This window comes from Chrysemys picta, chromosome 12, assembly GCF_011386835.1.
Source record: "Chrysemys picta bellii isolate R12L10 chromosome 12, ASM1138683v2, whole genome shotgun sequence".
NCBI lineage: Eukaryota > Metazoa > Chordata > Testudines > Emydidae > Chrysemys > Chrysemys picta.
The window spans coordinates 261,288-269,633 of NC_088802.1; positions in this window are offsets into that span (position 1 = coordinate 261,288).

Below are 8,346 nucleotides of genomic sequence, written 5' to 3' on the forward strand. Positions count from 1 at the left end.
GGACTTGCTACCTCCCTTCCAGGCTGCTGCCCCCTCTCCGCACTCTGCTGGCTTTGGGTCCCCCCATGCTGCCACCCTAGGCCCCACCCAGCCCCCCGCCCTTCTCTTCCCCCACCCTGCTGCCCCCTCCTCCCCCACTCTCAGATGCCCCAACACCCCCCTGCTGCCATTCTCCTCCCCCCCCCTTTGTTGGGCAGGAGAGACGGGGGTGGGGGAACCACAGAAGGAAAAAATGTTTCTGAGAGGGAAAGTTCAGGCCTGGGGGGGGGGCTCCTTACAGCCCCCCCAACCAGGGCTGGGGGGGTGATATCCCTCCCTACAGCAACCCCATATCTGCCCCTCCCCCCAGCCATTCCCAGTGCCCCCTCACTATGTCTGTCCCCCCCAGCCAGTTACTACTCCCTCCGTCTGTCCCAAGGGACCCCCCCTTCCTGCCCCCCCCCCGGGTTAGGTGAAGGTGATGGGGGGAGGGAGATTAAAATGTTACACAGCGGGTGTGTGAAGAAACACAACTACACAATGGGCACAGAGAGACACCACTACACACTCACACCAACAACCCCACACACACACACCAGGGGGAGACACAACTATACAACTGTCTATACACACAACCTGGGGGGATGGACACAGATACACAACTATATGCACTCACACACACAACATACACACACACACCCCTTGTGGCAGGAAACACAAGTACACAACTGTATGCAACACACGGAGCTATACACCTGCACACGCACACACCCTACTGGGAGACACAACTGTACAACCCCCCGCCACACGCACACACACAACACAGGGCCAGAGCGGTGCGGACCAGGCACATGCACCCCCCGAGTCCACCCCTCCCATCCCGGAGTCAACCCTGTGAAGGGAGAAGGAGGGTGCAGGGGGGATGCAGGAGACACGGAATGAAGAATATGGGAACAAGGGGGGACAATGGGGGAGCAGGGGGGCACAGGGGGCTGAGCAGAGGAGGGGGGGTGCAGTGGGGAATGGAGGGGTGGGGGTGCAGTGGGGGGCACAGTGGGGGAACGGAGGGGTGGGGGTGCAGTGGGGGGCGCAGTGGGGGAACGGAGGGGTGGGAGTGCAGTGGGGGAACGGAGGAGTGGGGGTGCAGTGGGGGGTGCAGTGGGGGAACGGAGGGGTGGGGGTGCAGTGGGGGGCGCAGTGGGGCCCTGCACTCACTTCCCCCGGGGTTATAAATCCCCCCACACTCAGGAGAGGCGGCTCTGGCTCAGTGCAGGCCGGGCCAGGCAGGGGGTCGGGGGAAGCTGCAGCCCAAAGATAAATAAACCCCCGCGCCCAGCCCAGCGCACACTCCTGCCCTGTTCCCAGCACAAAGAGCCTGTGTTTGTGCAGGGCCCGGGGGGCGCAGGCCAACACGGGCAATGGGGGCTCTGGGGGGCACAGGCCAACATGGGCAATGGGAGGCCCCGGGGGGGCACAGGCCGACACGGGCAATGGGAGGCCCTGGGGGGCACAGGCCACACGGGCAATGGGGGCTCTGGGGGGCACAGGCCACACGGGCAATGGGGGCTCTGGGGGGCACAGGCCAACATGGGCAATGGGGGCTCTGGGGGGGCACAGGCCAACATGGGCAATGGGGGCTCTGGGGGGGCACAGGCCACAAGGGCAATGGGGGCTCTGGGGGGGCACAGGCCACAAGGGCAATGGAGGGTCTGGGGGGCGCAGGCCACACGGGCAATGGAGAGTCTGGGGGGCGCAGGCCACACGGGCAATGGGGAACCCTAGGGGCACAGGACACACGGGGCAATGGGGGCTCTGGGGGGCACAGGACACGCGGGCAATGGGAGGTCTGGGGGATGCAGGCCACATGGGCAATGGGGGTCCCTGGGGGCACAGGACACGCAGGCAATGGGGGACCCTGGGGGCCACAGGACACGCGGGCAATGGGGGACCCTGGGGGCGCAGGACACATGGGCAATGGGGGGCCCTGGGGGCCATAGGCCACGCGGGCAATGGGGGGCCCTGGGGGCGCAGGACATGCGGGCAATGGGGCAAACCCGGACAAGTCGAGGGGGCGGATCCCCCATTTTCAGTCCAAGCCAGTCCGGGCGGGGGGAGGCTGGATAAACAGGGTTGGATTTATTGCACCCGAGAACCCCCCTGTGCCCCCAAGCCAGCAATTCCCCCCTCCCAGAGCCCCCCAATACCTGAGACATCCCCACTCTGCCTCTGATGCCAGAGAAACCCCCACAGCCCCCCACTGCCAAAGATCCACCCCCAAGCCTGGGGGAGGCTCCCCCATAAGAAGTTGGGGGGAGCTAAAGTTGGGGGTGGAATAAAAAGGAAGGACTGCACCCCCCGAATTCCTGACCTCTCCCTGCCCCCCACTCCATGACCCCTTCATCCAGTTCTCGTTGCCCTAAAATCTCAGCTGTCCCTAAACCCCCAAATTCTGGCCCCTGTTTTCAGATCCCCTGAATTTCTGACCCTCCTGCACCCTTAACCCCCTGCTCCCCAGTGGCTGTCCCCTTGTCCCCCCATGGCCCCAGTGCCTGTCCCTAGGATCTGTCAGTGCCTGCGATGCCCAGGGGAGAAGATGCTGTCTCTGCCACATCACCCCAGCTGGCACCCCCAGCCCTCCCCGGCACCTGCTGGCAGCTCCGCAAAGCACAATGGGGGGGCTGGGTGACAGGCGGGGGACACCCCTCCCTGGGGCACCTGGCGCGGGCCTCAGCTGCCACAGCTGGGACCTGCCTTCCCAGTCCCCCACCCATCTCCCCTCCGGAAACCGGGCACCCACCCACCCCCGGCCTGCCCTGAGTCTCCACTCGGGCACCCAGACCCCGGACCCGGCACCCGCCTGCCCCCCACACCAAATCCGGGCTCCAGGGGACCGTGCCAGAGCCACAGCACCTCTGCCCCCCGGCGCTGATACCCCCCATGCCAGCCCTGGGCTGGGCACTGACCTCCTACCGCAGCCCCTGATCCCCCCCATCCAGGGCACGGACACCCCCCGCCACTGCGTCCCAGAGACAGACAGACACACACACAGCTCCCGGTCCCAAACACAGAGACCCCTGTGCCCTCCGTGCGTCCCCGACACAGACACCCCCCAGCACCCCCCTGCGCCCCAGACACCCCCAGCACCTCCCTGCGCCCCGACAGCCCCCCGAGCACCCCCCTGCGCCCCGACACAACCCCCCCGGACCCCCCTGCGCCCCGACAGCCCCCCGAGCACCTCCCTGCGCCCCGACACCCCCCCCGGACCTCCCTGCGCCCCCACACAACCCCCCCGGATCCCCCTGCGCCCCGACAGCCCCCCGAGCACCTCCCTGCGCCCCGACAGCCCCCCGAGCACCCCCCTGCGCCCCGACACACCCCCCCCGGACCTCCCTGCGCCCCCACACAACCCCCCCGGATCCCCCTGCGCCCCGACAGCCCCCCGAGCACCCCTGCGCCCCGACACAGACCCTCCCCCGCCCCACTCCCCCCCCCGTACCTGCCCGGGCGCACAGAGCGGGCAGCAGCAGGAGCAGGGGCAGCAGCCCGGGGGCCCGGGGGCGCCTGGCGCGGGCCATGGCCGAGGGGGGCTCTCCGGAGTCCGGCAGGCGCGGAGGGGGCAGCCCGGGGTCGGGGGCGCAGGGCGAGAGGGTCCCGGCTGCTCGGTAGCTCCGGCTGCCCCGTGTCCAGCCCCGGCTCTGTCTGCGAGCGCCCGGCTCCCCGGCACTGTCCCAGCCCGGCCAGCTCCCCCCCGGCCCGGCCCCCCTCCAGCCCTGCCCGGCCCCCCCGGCCCGCCCCACTGCCTGGCCCCCCCGGCCCGCCCCAGTGCCCGGCCCCCGTCCAGCCCTGCCCGCCCCAGGTCCCCCCACTGACCCCCCTCCAGCCCTGCCCGGCCCGCCCCACTGCCCGGCCCCGCTCCCAGCCCTGCCCGCCCCGGGCCCCCCCACTAACCCCCCCCAGCCCATCCCGGTCCCCCTCCAGCCCTGCCCGGCCCCCCCGGCCCGCTCCACTGCCCGGCCCCCGTCCAGCCCTGCCCGCCCCAGGTCCCCCCACTGACCCCCCCCCCAGCCCGGCCCGGCCCCCCTCCAGCCCTGCCCGGCCCGCCCCACTGCCCGGCCCCGCTCCCAGCCCGGCCCGCCCCGGGCCCCCCCACTGACCCCCCCCAGCCCGTCCCGGTCCCCCTCCAGCCCTGCCCTGCCCGGCCCCCCCGGCACGGGCCCCGTCCAGCCCTGCCCGCCCCGGGCCCCCCCAGCCCGTCCCGGTCCCCCTCCAGCCCTGGCCGGCCCCCTCCACTGCCCGGCCCCCGTCCAGCCCTGCCCGCCCCGGGTCCCCCCACTGACCCCCCCCCAGCCCGGCCCGGCCTCCCTCCAGCCCTGCCCGGCCGGCCCCACTGCCCGGCCACCGTCCAGCCCTGCCCGCCCCGGGCCCCCCCACTGCCCCCTCCAGCCCTGCCCGCCCCGCCCCACTGCCCGGCCCCCCCCCCAGCCCGGCCCGGTCCCCCTCCATCCCGCCCCGGCCCCCCCACTGCCCCCCCAGCCCTGCCCCCCCATCACGCCCCCCCCCACTGCCTCCTCCCTCCCGGCCCGGCCCCCCTCCAGCCTTGCCCCCCCACACTGCCCCGGACTCCCTCCAGCCCTGGCCACCCCGACCCCCATCATCCTTCCCTTCCCTCCCCTCCCCACCACACCCCAGTCTTGCCCTGCTCGCCCCAGCCCTGCCCTCCTCTCCCCTCCTCGGCCGGGAGACCCATCCCTTCCTACGCCCCTGCCCACTCCTCCCACCCTGAGATCTCAGCCCCCCACTCACACCTGCAGCCCCTCCCAGCTCCGCTCCACCCCCCTGCCTCGCTCCTTACCCAGCTGGGAGACCCCTCCCCTCTACCCCCCCACACTCCCACCCCTCCCTGGGAGACCCAGTTTCCTGCAGACTCTGCCCCTAACCGCCCCTCCCCCCACCTGACCCACAGCCTGATCTCTCCGCCCACTCAAAAAATCCCCTCCCCCCAGAGATGCCCTTCCTCCCTTCACCCCTCCCAAGCCCCCCCCCCCGACCCTTTCAAGGTGAGACCCACCCCAGTGCCACCTCCTTCTCCTGGCTCAGAGCCCCCCAACTCCTAGCAACCGCCCCACTAACCCAGGAACCCCCCCCCATCTCCTAGCAGTCCCCGCCCCCCGCTCATGCAGGGAACCCCCCAGCCCCTGGGGGATGCTGTAGGAAATGGGGCTCCCCCTGCTGGGTGTACTTGAAGGGAGGGGGAGCTAATTACACACACACACACACACACAGCCCTGGACTGCACCCATCCCTGCCCCCGAGCAGGGACACAGCCCCTGGGCTGCAAAATCCAGACTGGCTCAGGGGGGCGGGGAATGGGGCAGGGGCCTGTCCCCTCCAGGGGGTGCCGGCTCCCATCCGGCCCCAGGGCAGGGACTGGCCAGTTTGGGGGTGGGAGCCAGGAGGCCCCCATCTCCCCAGCACAGCCCATCGGTCAGGGTTGGGTGCTGCCTCCTGGCGGGGCAGAGGGGCCAGCGAGCCGAACTGCTGATTCCCCCCAGAGCCAATCAGCCAGGCCAGCCCCTGCGCCTTCCCCTCTCTCCCCATCAGCAGCTTCCCCAAAATAGCACCTGGGGGTCCCTGCCCAGGGCCCCTGCAGCATGGGGTGTGTGGAGGGGGTGCGTGGATGTGGGGGGCCCTGCCCAGGGCCCCTGCAGCACGGTTGGGGTCACGCACAAGCACAGATAATTTTGCATGAGTGACCCTATGCGTGCAGGTGCCCACAAATCCATGTGCTGCACTGGGAGCTGTGCTGGTGAGCCCGTGTGTGCGGCTAGAGGTGTGAGTGTGTCTGCTCACAGCCTGGGTGACAGCGCATGTGTGTGTGCACATGTGTGTGTTAGCATGCCCGAGGGTGTATGTCAGTGTGCACACGCGTGTCAGTGTGCATGTGGGCACTGGCAGCAATGGAGGGGTGGGGAAGGACACACTTCTGGACGAGGCCCTGGCCTGGCTGGTTTGATCCCTGGCTCCGCCGGGCCCCACAGCATATCACTGGGGCTCTCTGGGCCTCAGACACCACCCCCTCCCTCCGGGGCCCCACGCTTGGTCTGTGCAAGGGGGGGGGGGAAGGCACAATATGTGGGCGGGAGGCAGGAGGGTACCATCCCATCCCCCCTCAGCAGGGCTACGGGCTCCCCTGGAAATGGCCTACTGATCACGGCGGCCGTGTGCACTAGTGAGTATGTAACCATGCACGAGTGTGCATGTTGCAGGCATGTGTATGTGTGAGGCTGGGCACGTGTGTGTGACTGTGGGTGTGCGCGCATATGCCTGCCACCTGGAACACCCTCTTCATCACTGCCCAGGGCCTGTCCTGGCCCAGCCCCAGTCACCATCCAGCCCCCACTCAATGCCATCGCTCACTCGGTACCGTCATACACCAACCCCCCCCCGCCCGCTGGCTCCAAGCTGCCCCCACGCGGGAGGGGCAGATCCCCACAGACAGCCACAGAACTCCCCCCCCCCCCCCGCGCCCGAACCCGCCTCCCCACTCACCCGTACTGGGACGCCTGCCCCAGCCCCAGCCGCAGGGACAGACACTACGATCGCCCAGTTCTGCTCATGCCCTCGGCAGCTCCTGGCACCGGCCGGATGCTGGCCCCCGGGGCTGACCCAGCCCGGCCGCTCTCAGGCTGCCGGTGCGCCAGGCTCAGCCTGTCCCGCTGCCCCTGCAGCACGGCATCGGGGCCTAGTGCCCCCCGTCTGTCTCTGTCTGTCTCCGGGGGGCCCTTGGCCTGGCCTTACGCTGTAACCACTGGGGCTGGGGCTTCGCTCTGGGTTTGTGCCGCGCCTGGCGCAACGGAGCTGGAGTCCCCGCGCTACCATAATATAGCTAGCAAATACCAACAGCCAGCGGGGCACCCAGCACTGGGGGAGAACAGCCTGCCCTGCGGCTCCCCGTCCGCACACCGGAGACACCCCAGCTCCCTGGAAATCCATCGGTGCTGCCCCCTGAGGGAGACTAGAGCCCCCGGGACAAGCCCCTGCTGCCGCTAGCTCGCCCAGCTCCTGGACCCCAGCCCGGTGCTCCCGCCATGCCCTGCATGTGAGGGAAGGAGACACGGGGGGAAGACCCATGCGGGGAAGGCACGCGGGGGGGGGGGGGGGGTGGACAGGAAAGCCGCCGTGCCCAGGAGACTCCAGCCCAGCCCAGCCCGAGGTATATTTGGATCCAGAGCTCCGGCCCCAAGCTGTAATCACGGCTCTGTAATTAGCCAGCACTTCCCCTAGGAACCAGGGGCCCGGCCTTGAGGGTGGGAGGCTGGAACAGATGGAGACTGAGCCTGAAAATAGAAGGGGAAGGTTGGGATGAGGGGACCCCTGGGGGAGGGGCAGGCTGAGGGGGAGGGGAGCCCGGGGGGAGGGCCAGGCTGGGATGAGGGGACCCCGGGGGGGGGGAGTGGCAGGGGGAGGTTGGGGGAAGGCTGAGATGAGGGGACCCCGGGGGGAGGGGCAGGCTGAGGTTGGGGGAGAGGAAGATTGGGGGAAGGCTGGGATGAGGGGACCCCGGGGGGAGGGGCAGGCTGAGGTTGGGGGAGGGGAAGGGGGAAGTTGGGGGGATGGAAGGGGGGAGCAAGCTGGCTGGGAGGAGGAGACAGGAGGGAAAGGACAGGGGCCGGCAGGGAAGGGGGCCGGTTGGGAGGGGCAGGGGCAGGTGGGGGTCAGTGGGGGAGGCAGGGGGAGCCCCGTCTGAGGCCCAGGGCCAGGTCTCTGACTCAGGGCGGCCCCACCCCAGCGCCCGCAATGACAGGCTCCCCGGTAATTGCAGGCTGGCTCGGCCTGCCCCAGGGAGGCTCCCAGAGCCACCCACATCCGCCCAGGGCTACCCATATCCTCGGCCAGGGGGCGGGGGTCATGGCCCAGCGGGGACAGCGCTAGCTTCGGGGTGGGTGCATGGGGAACAGGCACGCGGAGAGGTGGGAGACTGAACCCCGGGTCAGGGGGATCCCACGGGGGAAGGCTGGACCCTGGTGTCCCGGGTCCCACCGGTCGGGCGCAGGGGGTGGTTGGTTCCTGAGCTGCCAAGGGTCAAAGCCCACCTGGCCTCTGCCAGGGGCTGTTTGAGGCCCTCGCCCCCTGGGATAGGGGGAGGGGGGTTGTGGTTCGTGGCTGGGCCCCGGCCCAGCAGCCAGACAGCCGGGCCGTTCATGCCCTGCACAGAGCTGCCTCTGTCTGCCCTGCGGATAAACACGGCACCGAGACGCTGCCCAGGTTCAAAGGGGCCCCCGCCCGGCCATCTCCCAGCCACAGGGTGGGGCTCTGCGCTGGGACAGGGGGTGCCACAGTAGCCTGGCTGGGAACAGGCCCCCCACT